Genomic DNA, 20,820 nt, shown 5'->3' with positions numbered 1-20,820 from the left:
ACCCAATAATGTACTAGACTCAAAGTCCTGAAAAACCTTCCTACAATAATACATAGAAATACATTAGGAGAATACCATCTAGCACTTTTATGGTGCTAATTATTTGCCAGGTAGTATTCCAAGTGCTTAACACACAGTAGCGCTGTAGAACTGACATCATCATCATGCCCATTTCACAGAGAAGAAACGTCTTTTTTTCTTTAAGCTGAACTTTTAATAAGAAAGTGAGGAAATCACCAGGGCCAAAAGCAGAAGCAGAAACAGGGCTGAGGACCATGCCCTGAAGCTGTGGGCTGCTCTGAGGTCTGTGCTCATCCCAGGAATGTTCCTTGGCCAACGCAAGGGCCTTGTGCAGTAGAGAGTTAAAACGAAGACCACCGCATGAAGTACGGCCTGTGACCTATGCCTGAGACCTGAGCCTTCCTGGGGCTTCTGAGAACAACTGCACCAAGTCAGATCTATCCATAGACCAAGGAGCCCAGGGAGGAAGTGTTGCAAGGCTGCTACAATGAACCACTGAGGCAACGACAATTTTAATAAAATGAAAGTGCACGTTTAATTTAAAAAGCAAATGTTTTGGTCTCTCAAGAAGATTGATAAGCTAATAACCTGCATAAAATGCTTATTTATATTACCATATACCACTGGGGTCAGAGTGATAACATGGACCGTGTAAAACCGGGAGACAAGCTTTCTAAAGAAGCAACATCATCTACTCCAAAGTTACTAGTTATTTTAAGAATAGTGTTCCAGAAAATAAAGATATGCAGTTGCAGAAGGCACGTTTACACAGCATTCTGTGAAAAATAAGCTTTCATTTATTTATTTATTTAAGCAGGCTCCATGCCCAACATGGGGCTTGAACTCAGGACCCTGAGATCAAGAGTCATGTGCTCTACTGACTGAGCCAGCCAGGTGCCCCTAGTTTTTCATTTAGAACAGAGTTCTTTTAAATTAATTTTGCTTACTTTCAATTCCAAGTTTTCTTGTACGCATATAAAAAAGTGGAGTGGCAGCTATTCATATGCTGGCTTACAATTAGCAGGAAACTTTGAAAATAGTTACAAGATGCCAGTTTTGTATCAGTATTATATAAATTTGATAACTTATTGTGATAAAAATAATGTTCATACTAAATTTAAAAACCTATACAGCAGAGTATACCTGGAATTTGTTGTATATACGTATAATTTATAATTGTGTCCAAGCTGTCAGTCAAAATAGATACCATAGCTGTTAAACTTTAGCAAATTTTTAAAAACATTTTTTATTGTGGTGAAATATACATTAAAAAAATTTACCATTTTAACCATTTTTAAGTGTACAGTTCAGTGACATTAAGTATATTTACAGTATTATGCAACCATCACCACTATCCATCTCCAGAATTTTGTCGTCATGTCTTACCGAAACTCTGTACCCATTAAATAATACCTCTCATTGCTCCCTCCCCATAGCCCCTGGTAAGCACTGTTCCAACTTTCTGACTGTATAAGTTGATGACTCTAGGAACCTCATATAAGTAGTCATATAATATTTATCCCTTTATGTCTGTGTGATTTCACTTAGCGTGAAGTCCTCAAGGTTCATCCATGTTGTAGCATGTACCAGAATCTCATTCCTTTTTAAGGCTAAATTATATTCCATTGTATGTATACACATTTTATTTATCCATTCATTCCCTCAACGGACATTTAGGTTATTTCTACCTTTGGGCTATTGTGAATAATACTGCTGTCAACCTTCGTGTGCAAATATCTGTTTGAGTCCCTGTTTTCAATTCTTTTGTGTATATACCCAGGAGTGGAATGCTGGATAATACGGGCATTCTGTGTTTAAGGAACCACCATACTGTTTGTTTCCCATAGCAGCTGCACCATTTTATGTCCTGCCAGCAATGTACAAGGGTTCCAATTTCTCTATATCCTCACCAACTTGTTTCTATTTTTTTTAGATGTTTGTTTATTTAGTTTTTTTAAGTAATCTCTACGTCCAACATGGGGCTTGAACTCACAACTCGGAGATCAAGAGTTGCATGCTGTACTGAGCCAGCCAGGTGCCCCTATTTTTTTTTTTATACTAGCCATTCTATGGGGCGCCTGGGTGGCGTGGTCGTTAAGCGTCTGCCTTCAGCTCAGGGCGTGATCCTGGCGTTATGGGATCGAGCCCCACAACAGACTCCTCCACTAGGATCCTGCTTCTCTCCCACTCCCCCTGCTTGTGTTCCCTCTCTCACTGGCTGTCTCTCTCTGTCAAATGAATGAATAAAATCTTTTTAAAAAATAGCCATTCTAATGGGTGTGAAGTGATAACTGTAGTTTTGACATTTACCAATTTTGACAGAAGACAAATTTTATAGGTCACACCTCTTATCAATTAATAAGTGAGACTGCTTTCTGCACTCAGCACTATGCTGGGTGTTTGGAAGACACAGTCTAACATAAAAATGGTTCCTGTCTTTCAGGAACTATATATAATCTAGCTGGGGAGAGCAAAAGAAGCTACAGGGAATCCCGAAAAGATGATGGTGTCTTGCTGTGCAGGCCACAGTTTGTCAGAGAAGTCACATAGCAAGGAGAAGCACCCCCCGATGGACAGGCTGTGGCTGGCACATAAAGACTGAGTGGAGAGGCAGGAAGAAATGACAGAGGGCCATGCACACCTGACGGAGTTCTGGATGTGATGTGGTCAGAAAGAAATCAGGAGCCTTTCAGGATGGAATGACATGGGACAGATGTAGCTCCAGGGGGTTAACCTGGCAGGTGTGGGGAGCAGTGAGTGAGGAGGGGCACAGGCTCAGAGGCCACTGCGGGGGCCCTAGTGGGACGGATGGCACAGGCCTGAATCAGGAAGCAGCTGTCTACAGGGGGGCAACAGTGCAGGTGTAAGAGAGTCTTAGAGACTGTGTAGTGGGACCTGGTAGGTGGCTGGATGTGGAGAATGACTGTAGACCCATTTGATCGGGAAGTATTATTCTTAGATGCCTTCAGGGTTCCATGCTGCCTTCCTCAAGCAATTAATAAGCATGCCAGGTAAGGTCACTCTTCTCAGACTTTCAACTTTTGGGCCAGAAGTGTCTGAAATGGTTCACAGAAAAAAAAAATTCTAAAATGGTCACGACAGCACGTCATTCTGTTCACTGCTCTTCTCTGGATTGCCTTGGTTTTGCCCTTTTGGTAAAATCCTGGAATGAGTATTCACTGGTAAACTGCAAACACTATATCCCTCTATTTTCCTTTCCTTCCCCATCTTTACTAAGTATCCAAAACAGAATGCCCATTATATATCAGTGTATTTTGCCAATGAAAAAAAATGTTAAAAAAATAATCAAAAATATTTTCACACTTTTTTCACTCTCAGATATTCTGTTTGGACCATAAATTATGTGGCCACCTTATTGAAATCTTCATTGATGGATAAAGCAAATAAATAAAATAGTAATAAAGAATAGGGCACCTGGGTGGTCCAGTCAGTTAAGCATCTGCCTTTGGCTAAAGTCATCCCAGGGTCTTGGGATCGAGTCCCACATCAGGCTCCCTGCTCAGCAGGGAGTCTGCTTCTCCCTCTGCCCTCCACCTCGTGTGCATGCGTGCTTGCTCTCTCTCTTACAAAAATAAATAAATAAAATCTTTTTAAAAAAGAAAGAACAGTTGAACAATGCAAATAATAAGCTTGGTTTAATGAACAAATGTAAAACTTATTGTTAAACCTATCCTTTCTCAAGAACATATGAAACATTAACCACATAGTATCCTTCAAGTATAGCTCAATCAGTTTCGAAAACTCATGTTTATACAGACCATGTTTTGTATCACAATGCAACTACATCAGAAATCAATACCCAAACCAGAAAAAGTCTATAGACATTTTTAATTAAAAAAAAGAAAACACTAAAAATTCATGGGACAAAGAAAATGCCATCGGTGTGAAGAATTAGAACTGAATAATGACAATACTTTGTGGAGTTCTTCAAGAATGGTATTTTAATGTAAACTTATACCCTTAAACTCTCATATTAGAAAAGAAAAGAGGGCTGGAAATTAATTGACTAAGTGTTCAATGTTAAGAACCAGCAAACTAACCCCATATGAAAAAATGAAAGGAGCTAAGAAAAGAAGTCAATTAATTAACTAGAAGACAGAGAAATAATGGGATAATTCCACAGGCTAAATTTGATAATAAAGTAGACAAACCTGTGGCAAAACTGATGAGGGAAAAAGAAAGCACAAATATTAGAAATAAAGGGACAGAAAGCAGAGATTAAAATATAAAAACATTCTGAACACCTTATGCTAATAAATTTGAAATTCAGAGAAAATGTTTTATTTAAATAACTTTTCAAAAGTCTTAAGAAGTACAATACCTATATAGTCTTAGAACCATTTAAAAATTGAATCAGCAGTTGAAAATCAGCGGTTCCAGGGGCAACTGGCTGGCTCAGTCTGCAGAGCACGTGACTCTTGACCTTGGGGTTGTGAGTTTGAGCCCCACGTTGGGTGTAGAGATTACTTAGAAGTAAAATCTTTATGAAAAGAAAAAAAAAAAGAAGAAAATCAGTAGTTCCTTCCCACAAAGAAAATAGCAGATCAAGAAGGTTTTACAAGAATTTGAATTCTACCAATTTTTTTAACCAAATTCTTAAGGACGTAAAGATACTTCTGATCTTATCTAAACTTTCTGTTGCTGGATATAATAGCAATATTCAAAATTAGTTTGCATTACTATAAACCCTTAGTAAACAGGAAACCTGATTTTAAAATCATTTATGAGAACAATAAAACTTATAAGGGACCCATGAATAAATCTAACATATTAACCCTTTATAAGAAAATTATATATCTCTGGGGCGCCTAGGTGGCTCAGTCGTTAAGCGTCTGCCTTCGCCTGGGGTCCTGATCCTGGAATCCTGGGATGAGCCCTGCATTGGCTCCCTGCTCAGCGGGAAGCCTGCTTCTCCCCTCTCCCGAACTCCCTGCTTGTGTCCTGTGTCTCTTTCTCTCTGCCAAATAAATAAAATCTTGAAAAAAAAAATTATATATCTTTATTAAAGAAATGTTTAAAAGATTAGATAAATGCAGAGATAACATATTCATGGGAAGAATTCTCATTATCCTAAAAATGTTAGCTTTTCCAAAATCGATCTACAGATTCCTAACAGAATCCTTACCAAGTTTTTCATTGGAACTTGAATGCTTGTTCTAAAATTTATGTACAAGAGCAAAAGCTAAGACATTCCTGAAGAACAAAAGGCAAGGGGTAGCAGTTCTATGAGAAATCAAAATGAAGAATAAAGCCATAGCAATTAAGATGGTATGAAACTGGCAGGGCATATATATATATAGAGAGAGAGAGAGAGAGAGAGAGAGAGGAATGGAATAGAATAGAAAGCTCAGAAACAGACAAACACATATAGATACTTGACATATGCTTCAGATAACTGGAAAAAGGATAGAGCATTAATTAATAAGTGGTGCTGGGATATTTACTTATCCACAGGAAAAGATAAATTAGTGTAATATTTGTAAACCACTATTTTTCAAATACAATATCACTAGTCTCTCTGGCATGACCTCAGGCAAAGCCACTCCTATCCAGAATGACATTCCAAGGGTTTAGAGATTATCTCTAAAAAGCTAAGGGCAAAGTCCAGACCTCTTCTGGGGGGACCATGTTCTTCAGGACACAACTACAAATTCATAGGGAAAAATCTCATAAATGGCTAATAAACATATGAAAAAATGTCCACCTTCTCTAGTAATTAAGGACTTGCAAATTAAATCCACAGTGATATACTAATTTATTCTCAGGAGTTTGGCAAAAAATAAAAAGTATGACAATACCAAGTGTTGAGGATAGAGTCACGGGTATTCTCACACACTGACAGAACGTACACTGGAGAAACAATTTGCAGAGCAATTTAGCAATACCTAGTAAAAGGGAAAACATGTAAAGCTCTAGAGTCAGTCTTATATAAAGCAGATGAAAAGCACAAAAATATCCACAACATTGTTTGTCACAGCTACAAACTGGAGACATCCTAAATGTCTATTACTAGAAGAGATGAATTAATTGTGGAGTAAAGTTTTAAGAAGTACGTACTGTTAAGGATACCTCCATATGTCTTACAGTTTTAAAGAAATGCAAGGCAGTGATAAATAGCAAATTAAGGAGAATGAATATCTTTGGGGGGATGAAGGTGGCGGTGATTAGAATGCGCAGAATGGGGATTTGGCTGGGTTGGCAAAACTTCCATTTCTTAAGTGGTGTAGTTGGGTACATGGTATCTGTTGCATCATTCTTTGTACCTTTTGTATTCTTTTCTTTTTTTTAAGATTTTAGGAGAGAGAGAGAGCACCAGCAGGGGGTGAGGGGCAGAGGGAGAGGGAGAAGCCGACTCTCCACAGAGCAGGGAGCCCAACATGGGGCTTGATCCCACATGACCTGAGCCAAGGCAGCAGCTTAACTGACTGAGCCACACAGGCGCCCCAGTACCTTCTGGATTCTTAAATGGTGTATAGTACTTTGAAAATGGAATACATATGTCTCTGTGTATACATATGCACACATACACACACATATAAATATATGATAGCCTGTTTTGTAGATGTATTAATTGGGATATACCTTATTGTCCAATAATTGCCTTTACAGCATAAATGCTGAAAGAGGGCAGTCCACAGTTTTACTTTTTTTTTTTTTTAAAGATTTTATTTTTTTGAGAGAGAACGATAGCGAGAGAGAGGGAGAGAGCGTGCGAGCACGGGGGGGGGGNGGGGGGGGAGGGTAAGGGGAGGGAGGAATGGCAGAGGGAGAGGGAGAAACAGGCCTTCCATTGAGCAGGGAGCCCACCTCCAAACTCAATCCCAGGACTGTGGGATTATGGCCTGAGCCAAAGGCAGATGTTTAACCGACTGAGCCACCCAGGCATCCTGAGAGTTTTACATTTATACATGGAAAGTGGAAAAGCAATGTCTACACCTTTAAAACCCGTAGGTTTACTAAGCTGTACATTCAGTTCCCACCTAGAACAGCAACACAGGGGTGTCTTTCTTGTTTGGGATCTGTGCCGCAGCACTGCCTTGCAGTGATGTGGTCTGATAATCAGGGAAAAGATGTTTTCCAGCGCCGATTATGTGTGTGAGGTATTATGGGAGATTTAAAGGACAGATACAGCAGAATCTTTGGCTTTAATCATTTAGAATATATTTAGGGGAGGCAGGAGGAGTATCAGAGCAACTAACAAACTAGGGTAGTAAATGATAAGCAACCCTCTGCAGGGTGCAGAGAACCTCACAGAGACTTGAAGGTCTGGAGGGGAGGCAGGAGGCTGGAGCGCTCAGAGGTTTGCACATGAATTTTTAAAAAGAGCTCACAAGAACCACAAGTGTAATTAGCCTTATTCATCATGATGCGGTATTTGATCAAAGCTTTTATGGAAGTTAAACTTGTTTCTAGAAAATTATTTTTAATATTACGCCAATCTTCTTATATGCCATTTTTAAAAATAGGTAAGCACTCAGAGTATTTTTAAGATATCTTTAGAAATCATTCCAGCTCTGTTATTTAACTTTACTCTAAGAGCAGCCTGTAACCACTGACATTTCCAGACTTTGACTCCTAAAGACTTAAAATGCCACATATGAATGTATTTACTAACTTGATGTAAATGCAGAATAGCTTCATAATTCCAAGAACATGCATACATCTCTCAGAAGCACAAACATTCACCATTCTTTGTGCTTAAACCACGATACTTTCCTCTCCATTTTTCTAGACTGAAAGCTCCTATTTTGATATTTTGTTGCTCATGTCTGTATTGGCAAGTATGAGGGCCTCCTGTGAATTAATGCTGTGTGCCACACAAAAGGAAAACAAAGCAAAAGAAAATACTTTCAAAAATGTAGTGGAGGATTAACAACTCAGGAAACAACAGATGTTGGCAAGGATGCAGAGAAAGGGGAACCCTCTCACACTGTTGGTGGAAATGCAAACTGGTGCAGCCACTCTGGAAAACAGTACGGAGGTTCCTCAAAACATTAAAAACGGAGCTACCCTACGACCCAGCAATTGTACTACTAGTTATTTATCCAAAGGCTACAAAAATAGTGATTTGAAGGGGCACATGCACCCCGATGTTTATAGCAGCAATGTCCACAACAGTCAAAATATGGAAAGAGCCCAAATGTCCATTGACTGATGAACGGAGTGTTACTCAGCCATCAAAAGTATGAAATGTTGCCATTTGCAACAACATGAATGGAGCTAGAGAGTATAATGCTAAGTGAAATAAGTCAGTTAGAGAAAGACATCATATGATCTCCCTCATATGTGGAATTTAAGAAACAACAGATGAACATAGGGGAAGGGAAGGAAAAACAAAATAAGATAAAAACAGAGAGGGAGGCAAACCATAAGACACTCTTAACTGCAGAACAAACTGAGGGTTGGGGGAGAGGTGGTGGGTAGAGGGATGGGGTAAATGGGTGATGGGCGTTAAGAAGGGCACTTGTTATAATGAGCACTGGGTGTGATATACAAGTGATGAATCACTAAATTCTACCCCTGAAACTAATACTAAAACAAACAAACAAATAAGCAAAAAAACAAAGAAGTATTAGAGGGACACCTGGCTGGTTCATTGGTAGAGAATATGACTCTTGATCTCAAGGTTGTAAGTTTGAACCCCATGTTGGATGTAGAGATTACTTAAAAGACAAAATTGAAAAATAATAATAATAAAAAATATACTGGAGACATTTTTCCAAAGAAGACAGGTGGACAACAGGTACATGAAGAGATGCTCAGTATCACGGATCATCAGGGAGACGCAGATCACAACCACAATGAGGCGTCACCCCACACCGGCAGGACGGCTAAAATAAAACAGACAAGAACAAGTGTTGGCAAGCATGTGGACAAAAGGCAACTCTCCAGTACTGTCGGTGAGAATGTAACTGGTGCGGCCACTCTGGAAAACAGTATGGAGTATGAAGGTTCTTCAAAGAACTGAAAGTGGAGCTACAATAAGATCCAGCAATTGCACTTCCGAATATTTACCCCCCCGCCAAAAAATGAAAACACAAACTCAAAAAGATATCTGCACCTTTGTGCACATTGCAGCATAATTTACAATAGTTAAGACAAGGAAGCAAACTAAGTGTCCACCATCAAAGGATGAATGGATAAAGAAAATGCATGCGTGTGCATGCGTGTGCATACACATATACACGCACACACACGATGGGATATTATTTAGCCATAAAAGGAATGAAATCTTGCCCTTTGCTGTTAACATGGATGGACCCTGAAGGCATTATACTAAGTGAAATAGGTTAGATAAAAAAAAAGATAAATACTGCATTCTCTCACTTATATGCAGAATCTAAAAACAAAACAAAACCAAGTTCATGAACACAGAGAGTAGACGGTTGCCTGTGGCATGGGTAGGCAAAATGGGTGAAATGGCTCAAAAAGTAAAATTTCCAGTTTTAAAATAAGTAAGTCATGGGAATGTAATGTACAGCTTGATGACTCTAGTTAATAATACCTTACTGTGGGGCACCTGGGTGGCTCGTCCTGCCGAGTGCCTGACTCTCGCTTTCGGCTCAGGGCATGATCTTGGTCAGGGGATCAAGCCCCACCTCGGTTCCATGCTCAGTGTGGAGTCTGCTTGTCCCTCTCCCTCTGCCTCTCACTCCACCCTTCCCTACCCGCACCCCCCCGCACTCTCTCGCTCTAAAATAATTAATAAATAAAATCTTTAAATAATACCTTACTACGTATTTCTTTTAGAGAGGGGGAAAGAGAAGGGGGGAGGGACAGAGGGAGAAAAAGAATCACAGGCTCCATGCCCAGTGCAAAGTCCAACAAAGAGCTGGATGTGGGGCTCCACATGGAGCTTGATTCTCCATTTCACAGCCCTGAGATCATGACCCAAACAGCAATCAGGAGTTACCGCTTAACCAATTGAGCCACCCAGGCACCCACCTTACTGCATATTTGACAGTAGCTGAGAGTGGATCTTGAAAATTCTCATTACAACAAAAACAAATTTTAGGGGCTCCTGGGTGGCTTAGTTGGTGAAGCATCTGCTTTTGGCTCAGGTCATGACCCTGGGGTCCTGGGATCGAGTTCCACAACAGGCTCCCAGCTCAGAGGAGAGTCAGTCTGCTTCTCCTTCTTCCTCTGCCCTTCTGCCTGTTTGTGCTCTCTCTTCTCTCTCATTCTCTATCAAATAAATTAATAAAATCTTAAAAAAAAGATTAAAAAAATCTAAGAAAAACAAATTTTGTAACTATGTATGGTGACAGATGTTAACTGGACTTATAGTGGTGACCATTTTGTAATATATACAAATATCAAATCACTATATTGTACACCTGAAACTAATATAATGCATATCAATTATACCTCAATAAAAAACCATATTGGAAACAATGATCTATGTATGTTGTGTAATTAGGAAAATAAAAGACAGTACTAGAACCATTCTGGCAAAGAGACCTGTGACTGAAGAGAAATAATTTAAGCATCTTTCTGCTACTTTTTTAAGGAAAGAAAACATATTCATTTATTAATGTTGATAAATTATTCTTTTTTTTAAAGATTTTGTTTGTGAGACAGAGAGTGAGTGAGACAGAGAGAAGGAGCAAGGGGAGGGGCAGAGGAGGAGGGAGAAGCGGAGTCTCTGCTGAGCAGGAAGCCCGATGCAATGCAGGGCTTCATGCGGGGCTCCATCCCTGGACTCCAGGACGTGACCTGAGCTGAAGGCGGATGCTTAACCAATTGGGCCACCCAGGCGCCCCTGTTGAGAAATTATTCTAATACTGACTTAGAATCTATATGCTACAGTGTAATCACATACATCTCCATTAAAAATCATAAAATTCATTCTGTAAATTTTCTTCTGTCATTTTGTTTTAAGATATAAAAGTGAACTACTCACAGAGTATATGATAACAGATGTGAGCTTGTATATGCGTTGACTATACCTGGGTACAAAAATATTGACTTTTGAGCCAGGTGGATGTGTTATCTATTTAATAAAGTTATTTTTATTTTTTATTTTTATTTTTTTTAATAAATAGTTATTTTTATAAGTAATAATCAAATTGTCAATGTATTACAACCTTCTCTACGTAGTTGATACTTACAGAAGACTCAACTAAAAACACAGTGCAGCAAAGAATATCAACCTCGGGGCGCCTGGGTGGCTCAGTCGTTAAGCGTCTGCCTTCGGCTCAGGGCGTGATCCCGGCATTCTGGGATCGAGCCCCACATCAGGCTCTTCTGCTGGGAGCCTGCTTCTTCCTCTCCCACTCCCCCTGCTTGTGTTCCCTCTCTCACTGCCTGTCTCTCTCTCTGTCAAATAAATAAATCTTAAAAAAAAAAAAAAAGAATATCAACCTCATTGCTTTATAATGCCACTTCTCATGTTCTCTTGAACAGTATTATTTTCTATTTCCCACACAGAAAGCAAATATGCTTACGCGGGTAATCGGGCAAATGTAAATTAAAACCATGAGATGGGTAGAGCATGAGACTCTTGATCTCAGGGTTTTGAGTTTGAGCCTCCACGCTGGGTGTAGAGATTACTTAAAAAAAAAAAAAAGAAATGTTATTTAAAAACAAAACAAAAACAGTGAGATGCTACTTTCCTACCATGTGAGAGGGGGTTACAGAGTTAGGGCTGCCAGGAGCACAGGTCAGGGTGGGATTCTAAGGTGGTCAGAGAAGACCAGATGTCAGTTAACACTTGAATAGTTGTGAAAAGGAGTAAGAATTAGCCACATAGAAAAGTGATGGTTAGGGCCTCCAGAAAGAGGGCACAGAAAGTGCAAGAGCATAGAGGAGAACGGCACTTTGGGGACTCTGGGAGGGTATGTGGCTGAGCACGCAAGGCAATGAAGGAATCGCAGAAGTTGCAAATGAGGCCAGACGCAGATCTCAGAGGCCTTTTAAATACCATGATCCCACTGGCGAGAGCTAGACCTTCCTGAAGGAAGGCAAAAGCAGGGAAAGGACAAGTTAAACCTGGAACATCTTGTGCCAGAAAGTAAGAAAACACTACAAAATTGATGGGGACACAGAAACTAATATGAAGTACCATCCACTAGTCAAATCTGGGACAATTTGAACATCAAAATACATAATGACACTATGGGATTATAACCCATTAGAGAAAACAAGAAATGAATAATCCATAATCCATCCACCCATCCATATGCATATATACATATATTTTTAAAAAGCTCCTCTTTCCAAAGAATGCCAAGTAATAAATATAGAACACAACTAGAAAGTCACCAGTCTCTGTGCCGTTATAGCAACAACTGATTCATTATCACCAATGTGTACCACATCATCAGGTGGAAGTTTGTGGTCTTAAAGTATTTCCCCACAAATTACTAATTACAAAGGGAGAAGTTACACCTTTATAGTGGAAAAAACTGGCGGGTAACACTTTAATGAACCCAGTGATCAAAGTCCATGATTACCCAGAAGAAGGCAAACTGTTATCCTGGTCCTCCAAACCTGGTAAGTCGAGAATGCACCGTCGTGGCGGAAAACTGCAAAAATGCACATCCTCAGGCTAATTGTTAGGAAAAGGACTGATTGCTGGGTCAGGGGGAAAAAATGCTAAAAAGGACAGTATTGGGACAATTGGTGAATTGTGAAGATGGACTAAATATTTGATAATTGTATTGTAGGAATGTTAAATTTCCTGAATTTGACAATAACATTATGGTTATGTAGGAAGATGTCTCTGTTCTTAGGAGGTAGAGGTCATGATGTCTGTGACATTCTCTCAAATGGTTCAGATATTAAGCTTTTCCCCCTAAATTAACTTATAGATTTGAAATTTTCAAACTAAAATAAAATAATAATGATGACTCTCATAGAAATGTGTAGGATGGTCCAGAAGATAAATTCAGGACTCTCTAAATGGGGCAGGGAGCTGTTAGAACATTATAGTTGATAAAATGATATGATTAGATTTGCCATTTTGAAAGTTTACTATGGAGCAGTGTGGGGCATGGTCCAGGAAATGCACATGCTGGCCGAAGGACAAGTTTGATCTGCAAAGTCTTCACTTCTAAATACATTGTACTGTTATTTTGGCAGCTAGATTGAAGTCAGAAACATGTTCTTGGGGCGCCTGGGTGGCACAGCGGTTAGGCGTCTGCCTTCGGCAGGGCTGAATCCCGGCGTTGTGGGATCGAGCCCCACATCAGGCTCCTCTGCTGTGGGCCTGCTTCTTCCTCTCCCGCTCCCCCTGCCTGTGTTCCCTCTCTCGCTGGCTGTCTCTATCTCTGTCGAATAAATAAATAAAATCTTTAAAAAAAAAAAAAAAGAAAAAAAGAAACATGTTCTTTTTTATATAATATTTAGTAGTGCATAAGCTAAAAGGATTAAGTTAATACATTAAATGTGAAAACATACTTGCTTTTCTTTCCATAAATATTATTAAATGACAATTCACTTTTATGGACCATTTCTAGAAGCTGACTGCCTATCTTATGGGTCATTTCAGCTTTCTGTTTTTGTCTTTTGCAGAGCCCCTAACTTTGGATTAAACAATTCACTGCTCACTTGAATCTGCATTTAAAAATGAAGTTAGGTGTGCCTGGGTGGTGCAGTCAGTTAAGCATAGGACTCTTGGTTTCGGCTCAGGTCGTGATCTCAGGGTCATGAGATCAAGCCCTGCGTTGCACGGAGTCGGCCTGAAACTCTCCCTCCCCTCCTCAAATAAATAAATAAATCTTTAAAAAATGAAATTAATAGAGAATCCTACTTATTTTGTCCATTTGTGCTCTGGTATCGTTGAAGAAGGAAAAAAAGATAGTAAAAACCTTCCACTAAGTAAGAATGTCCTCCCCACTCCTATGGAAAATAGTGGGTGAGAGGGAGAAACAAGACTGGGCTAGGATCTCCTCATAGACAAGAAAATTTGTAACAAAAAAAAACCCAGAAAAATCACTCAATATATTGGAATTGGTGGCTAGTTCTCTTCCAAAGTCTTTGCAGGGAATACCCTCCCAGCCTCAACAGGAGACAAAGAATAAATTGCTTTTACACGTCTACAGCTACCGAAGTGACTTGAAATTGATGCTTTTAATTTACTTCTAACTGTTTGGATAAGGGCAGAGTCAGACAAGGGATGTCTTTCTTGTCCTGCAACAATTGGAAAGACAAACGTGTGTAGTGAAGGTGAAGGAGGCTATTAGCTACTTCACATTACATGATTATCTCTGCTGATTACTACCCGCCGCACGCTCAGTTCTATCGAGCCCCGGTGGGAGGAGGTCTGGTGGAGTGGGGGCGGCAGCTAGGGCCAAATGCAAGGACAACTTGGTCTGCAGCAAATTTTGTAGCTCAGTGCTGTCTGAGGAAGAGGACCAAGACCCCAGCCAGGAGAGCCTGTCCTATTCAGTCAGGGTGAGTGGGAGGGAAGGTTCAGAAGCTGAGGTATGGTGCCAAAGCGCGGTCAGAGGTGAGATGGAGGGCAGCAAGCAGGGACAAAGGAAGGGTGACAAATGGACTGGAATGGCAAGGGGGATGGCCTGAATACGGGCTTGGCATAGGGAACCATGCTTACATCTGCTTGGATAGTATTTCTGTAAGGACCACTGATTCTGTATCTTGTTTTGGGTGGTGGTTACACAGGTGTATATCACTTTAAAACTCACTGAACTAACATCCAGATCTTTGCTTTTATTAAATGTTAATTATATCTCAATTTTTTAAAAGCCCATTGGAAGTAAATACAGCAGGAAATTACTGTGGCTGAAATCACAATCTTATGGTGCCCCTAGAGCCTACTGTGAACATAAGGTTAATACATTCTCATGAGAGCCTTCTTGACACTTACAAAATGAGGTGATGAGAGACTGCACTGCTCCAAACTCCAGACTGAAATAAACAAAAGAGCTTAATTTCAAAGTTCTGTTGGGCCTTGGTGTAAATGAAAGTGTCCCAGGTGTAGTGGATTTGCTTTGGTCAGGCAGTAATAGGTGTAATTTCTTTTGCCCCAGTAGGCCTCTGGGCCTTGTAAGAAGCCAGGAGGAGGAACTGAAATTAGTCTGGATAGTAATTTAAAATACTATCTCCCTTGTGAACAAAAGAAGCCGACAAGTCTATGTTTAATGAAAAATGTTTGCATTCCTATGGATTTAGGCTGTACCTTCTTCCAGTAACAATGGTAGGATCAAAGAACAATACACAAAGTCATGCTCATAATAAACCTATCGTGGTTTACTTCCTGAAGTAAGAAAGGACTTAAATAAATTCAAAGATAGACCTTTTCCTTTAATTAAAGAAAACCAACACTTTAAGAAATTCCTGGGGTGCCTGAGTGGCTCAGCCGGTTAGGCTAGGTGTCTGCCTTTGGCTTGGGTCATGATCCTGGAGTGCCGGGATCCAGATGGGGATGGAACCCCATATCATGCTCCCTGCTCAGCTGGCAGTCTGCTTCTCCCTTTCCTCTGCCCCTCCCCCCTGCTCCTGCTATCTTAAATAAATTTAAAAAAAAAGAAATTCCTACTAAAGAAATTCAATATTGTAACTATGTCAATTTTCTTTAAGTTATTCTAGAAATTGAATACTACCCCAGGCAAAATCACAGAAAGAATTTTAAAATATGTAAGAGTATAGGGGCACCCAGCTGGTTCAGTTGGTAGAGCATGTGATCTCTTGATCTTGGGGTTGTAAGTTTGAATCCCATGTTGAGTGTAGAGATTAGTTAAAAATAAAGTCTTTAAGGGGCGCCTGGGTGGCACAGCGGTTAAGCGTCTGCCTTCGGCTCAGGGTGTGATCCCGGCGTTATGGGATCGAGCCCCACATCAGGCTCCTCTGCTATGAGCCTGCTTCTTCCTCTCCCTCTCCCCCTGCTTGTGTTCCCTCTCTCGCTGGCTGTCTCTATCTCTGTCGAATAAATAAATAAAATCTTTTAAAAAAAAATAAAAATAAAGTCTTTAAATATGTAAGAATATAGAGAAAAACTGACTTTGATTATGAAAAATTTCAAACATAAAAAACTAGAAAGAATGAAAAAAATAACCATTACTTGGATTCAACAATTTCCTTTTTCTGGATTCAACAATTCTTAACGCCCTGCCATAGTTGTTTCATAGGTAGGTAGGTAGATAGGTAAATGGATAGACAGAATGAGATAAAGAGTATATGTTTACTGAACCATTTTAAAGGTTACACTCTAATATTTTATCCATAAATTCTCTGGTATGAATTTTCATAGACATTATCAGTTGGGTTGGGCTGCTGTAACAAAGTATCATAGACTGTGTGCTTTTTTGTTTGTTCGTTTGTTTTTAAGATTTTATTTTTAAGTAATCTCTACACCCAACATGGGGCTCAAACTTACTACCCTGAGATCAAGAGTCACATGCTCCACTGCCTGAGGCAGCCAGGTGCCCCAAGACTGGGTGGTTTAAACAACAGACATTTATTTCTCACAGTTTTGGAGCCTGGAAAGTCCAAAATCAAGGTGCTGGTTGATTTGGTTCCTGGTGAGGACTCTGTTCCTGCCTTGCAGATGGCCACCTTCTAGCTATGTCCTCATATGGTGGAGAGAGAGAGCTATCTCTTTTCTACATCTTACAGGAGTGATAATCAAAATATGAAGGCCACATCCTCTTGACCTCATCTAAACCTAATTACCTCCAAAGTTCCATCCCTGAAACACTATCACATTGGAGATTACGACTTCAACGTACAAATTGGGCCAGGAAAGTGGGGAGGGGTACAGTTCAGTCCGTAGCACTAGAATAAGTTCATTCTAATACATAATTTCATTATTATTATCATACGCCAAACAAGTAACAATATTTCCCTAATATCACATAATGTACAGTCCATATTCAAATGTCACCAGTTGTTTGTTCAGATCAGAGATTATGCATTGAATTTGGTTTTATGCCTCTTTTTTTTTTTTTTAAAGATTTTATTTATTTATTTGACAGAGATAGAGACAGCCAGCGAGAGAGGGAACACAAACAGGGGGAGTGGGAGAGGAAGAAGCAGGCTCCCAGCGGAGGAGCCTGATGCGGGGCTTGATCTCAGGACTCTGGGATCACGCCCTGAGCTGAAGGCAGACGCTTAACGACTGAGCCACCCAGGCGCCCCTGGTTTTATGCCTCTTAAGGCTCTTTTCACTTACCACAGGTCTCCTCATCCACTTGACCTGTTTTTTTTCCATGACATTTACTTGTTGAAGAGACAGACTTTGTAAAAGGTCCACACGTTAGACTGTTTTCTTATAAGTCATTTAGCTTATCCCCCCGCCCCCTATATATCCTGTAAACTGAAGTCAGATCTCAAGACTTGATTGGGTAAACATTTTTGGCTCTACCATTTTATCGATGCTGTGTTCATCAAGAAGCAATAATCAAGCCCTGCCTAGAGCCCCATGTGAGGCTCTGAGCTCATCCATGAAAGAAAAATAGTAAGGAGGAACTTACCCTACTGGACAACAAACCACACTAAAAAGCTACTGTAATCTAAATAGCATGCAGAGACATAGGAATAGACTAGTATTAATAAAAAATTAATATTAATAAAAAGATTAGGCAAAAAGCAAAGAGACTAGAATCAGGCCATTGCATATTTAAGAACTGTACATATATATATATGGGTAGCAGTTCAAATTAATGGGGAAAAGATGGGTTATGTGATAAAAAATGTTGGGAAAAGGATAGATCCCTACTTTATCCTATATCCTCCAAATAAATTCCAGGTGGATTAAAGAGCTAAACATAATAACATCTCTAAAAGAAATAGAAAATAAAGGATACTTTTAAAATATTGGGACGAGAAAAATAAGCTATAACACTTAGAAACCTTAAAAAAGGACTGGTAAGGGGTGCCAGGCTGGTTCTGTCAGTGGAGTTAGTGACTCTTGATCTCGTGGTTGTGAGTTCGAGCCCCACACTGGGTGGAGAGATTACTTAAAAATAAAACCTTTAAAAAAATCTTAAAAAAAAGGACTTGTAAAATTGATCAGACATTAAAACACATAAAACTTTTAAAGCAACATGAATATAGTAATACAACAAATATTAGGTAATTATCAGCAAAGATTGAAGAGCTGATATCCATAATACATAAATAGCTCTCACCAATCTAAAAGAAAACAGATGGAGAAATGAGCAAAGGACATGAATAAAAAATTCTTAGAAAATATAATGAGCACTTTGTAACATGCTCAGCTTTACTAGTGGTGAGAGAAATGCAATGAAAATTACAGTACGCTATTACTTTTTATTCTCAAACTTAAAAATATTGGTTATACCTAGTGATCTCAAGGGTGAACAAAAACAGGTACTCTAAAATATTGTTGGTGTCCATCAAAATTTAGAAAAATGGATACTCTTCGATCCAACAATACCACCTCCTGTGGGTACACATATGTTAGGGTATTCAGGGCAGGACTGTTTGTCATAGTGCCCCCTCACCCAGTACAACCTAAGTGCCCATCCGTAGGAAAATAAATTATGCAAAACATACAAGGGAAATCCATGCAGCCATTAGGGTGAATGAAGTTGGCTACAAGGACTGACAAGGAAAATTGTTCAGGATGCAGTATTAAGTAAAACAAAACCCACTTCACAGAATATGCACACTATGAAACAATATATAAAAAAAATCTTTAAAATCTAAATACAGACTCTTTTTTTTAAAGATTTTATTTATTTGAGAGAGAAAGTAAGAGACAGAGCACGAGTGTGGAGAGGGGCAGAGGGTGAGGAAGAGGGAGACGCAGACTCCCCACTAAGCAGGGAGCCCAAGGAACACAGGGCTCAATCCGAAGACCTGGGATCATGACCTGAGCCAAAGGCAGACATTAACCGAAACCGAGCCACCCAGGCACCCCTGAATACAGACTGCTAAGGGTGGTTCTCTATGAGGGTAGGATTGGGGTGAGGGTGAAGGAGAACTTTTTTGGTATATATCTGCATATAGATATATATTTTTTATTTACGTTTCACACACATTCATGCATTATTTGGTCATTTGGGATAAAAACAAAGAAAAATAGGGGCGCCTGGGTGGCACAGCGGTTAAGCGTCTGTCTTCAGCTCAGGGCGTGATCCCGGTGTTATGGGATCAAGCCCCACATCAGGCTCCTCCGCTATGAGCCTGCTTCTTCCTCTCCCACTCCCCCTGCTTGTGTTCCCTCTCTCGCTGGCTGTCTCTATCTCTGTCAAATAAATAAATAAAATCTTTAAAAAAAAAAAAACAAAGAAAAAGAAAAATACCTCATTCAGGAATCTCTGAGGTGAAAAGCCGCGATCACAAAGTTACCCCAGCACTTAAGCGGCTGCTGAGGAGGACGACCACGTACGCTCATTCAGAGTCGGTAGGACATCAGCCAAGGAGAGCGTGCTGAGCCTCAAGCACCCTCTGCCATCTCTCCCAGGTCACCAGATGTGACTCTACTTATCGACTAAACATCGGACAATAAGTCAAATGTATGTCAGCATTTTTCAAAAGGTGCAGTGAGAGAGAGCTGGGTGCTGCTTGCTCAGTGCCCCAGGCACAGGCCTTAGCTTTGGGGTGAAAGCATTCTTAGTCATTCTCTAATTTCAAGAGTCAATATAACCAGAATCCTCACCATTCTCTGGCCCCTTCCACCCCAGCATTCCATTATTATAAATATTGCTGTCGTTTGTGTGGGAGGAAGTGAACATAACCCCAAACCCCCAAATTAACATCAGGAATATTGTTTTAAAAATCTACAATGTTATGGGATGCCTGGGTGGCTCAATCCATTAAGCGACTGCCTTTGGCTCAGGTCATGATCCCAGGGTCCTGGGATTGAGTCCTGCATCGGGTTCCTTGCCCTGTGGGGAGCCTGCTTCTCCCTCTGCCTGCAGCTCCCCCAGCTTGTGCTCTCTCTCTTTCTCTCCCTCTCTCTGACAAATAAATAAAAAAAATCTTACAAAAAAAAATCTACAATGTTAGCATGTGGTCTGAGGTCCAAAAAAAAAAAAAAATGAATCCAACTGTATGACATTTACACAAGTATACAGGTTATTTCAGAAACCAACCTACAAGGAAAGATCCCTTCAAACTCTGTCCTCAACCTGTGAAGAATGGTGCTGGCCCCAAGAAAGAGCCATGGGTTTCCAAACCAAACTTACTGCAGCACCGGGGATAACTGTCTTGACCTGTCAAATGAGGGATTCCTCACCTACAAAATAAAAGCGGTAATATCTAACACGGTATTTGTATGAAGCCCCTATCACTGTGTACAGCATGTGGTGAAAGCTTAATAAATATTCATTTTCTCCCCTTTATACAATCCTAAGAGATTTTCAATCTCGGGGTCAGGAACATGGGGGATTTCACATTAATGCTGAGAATATCAGAATAACCAATGAAATAAAACCAACTGGTTTTTTTTTTTAAATTTTATTTTTAAGTAATCTCTACACCCAACACGGGGCTCGAACTTACAACCCTGACAAGAAATGCATGCTCTACAGACTGAGCCAGCCATGTGCCCCAAAACCAAGTTTTTAAAAATGTGCTAGCGAAGATTTTGGTGTGTGTCCATTTTCCCATATACCTGCCACCTAAACCCTCTAGCTTTATGGAAATGTGACCTTATACAAATTATTTATCTTCATATTACTAAGCTGTAATTTACTTATCATTTGAAATGGAAATTTAGTCATCATTAAAAAAAATTTTTTTTTACGATTTTTATTTTTAAGTAATCTCTACACCCAACATGGGGCTCAAACTTAAAACCCTGAGATCAAGAGGGGGAAGGGGGGGATGGAGGGGGGGTAATCAGAG

General features: G+C 39.9%; 1 long non-coding RNA gene across 1 annotated transcript in view; it reads right to left on the bottom strand.

The window, feature by feature from the left end:
• Window positions 1–4,042: 4,042 nt before the first annotated feature.
• The window catches only part of LOC117796986, a 21,534-nt gene continuing 4,756 nt past the window's right edge, over window positions 4,043–20,820 (bottom strand). The window contains exons 2-3 of the long non-coding RNA XR_004621792.1: window positions 8,749–8,873; window positions 4,043–4,522 (exon numbers count right to left, since the gene is read on the bottom strand). This is a non-coding gene — a long non-coding RNA (uncharacterized LOC117796986). The remainder of the gene's footprint in view (window positions 4,523–8,748; window positions 8,874–20,820) is intronic.

Source organism: Ailuropoda melanoleuca, chromosome 17 (genome assembly GCF_002007445.2).
Source record: "Ailuropoda melanoleuca isolate Jingjing chromosome 17, ASM200744v2, whole genome shotgun sequence".
In the NCBI taxonomy this organism is placed as follows: Eukaryota; Metazoa; Chordata; class Mammalia; order Carnivora; family Ursidae; genus Ailuropoda; species Ailuropoda melanoleuca.
Note: the sequence above shows the minus strand (reverse complement) of the source record. Positions and strands in the feature narration are given on the sequence as shown.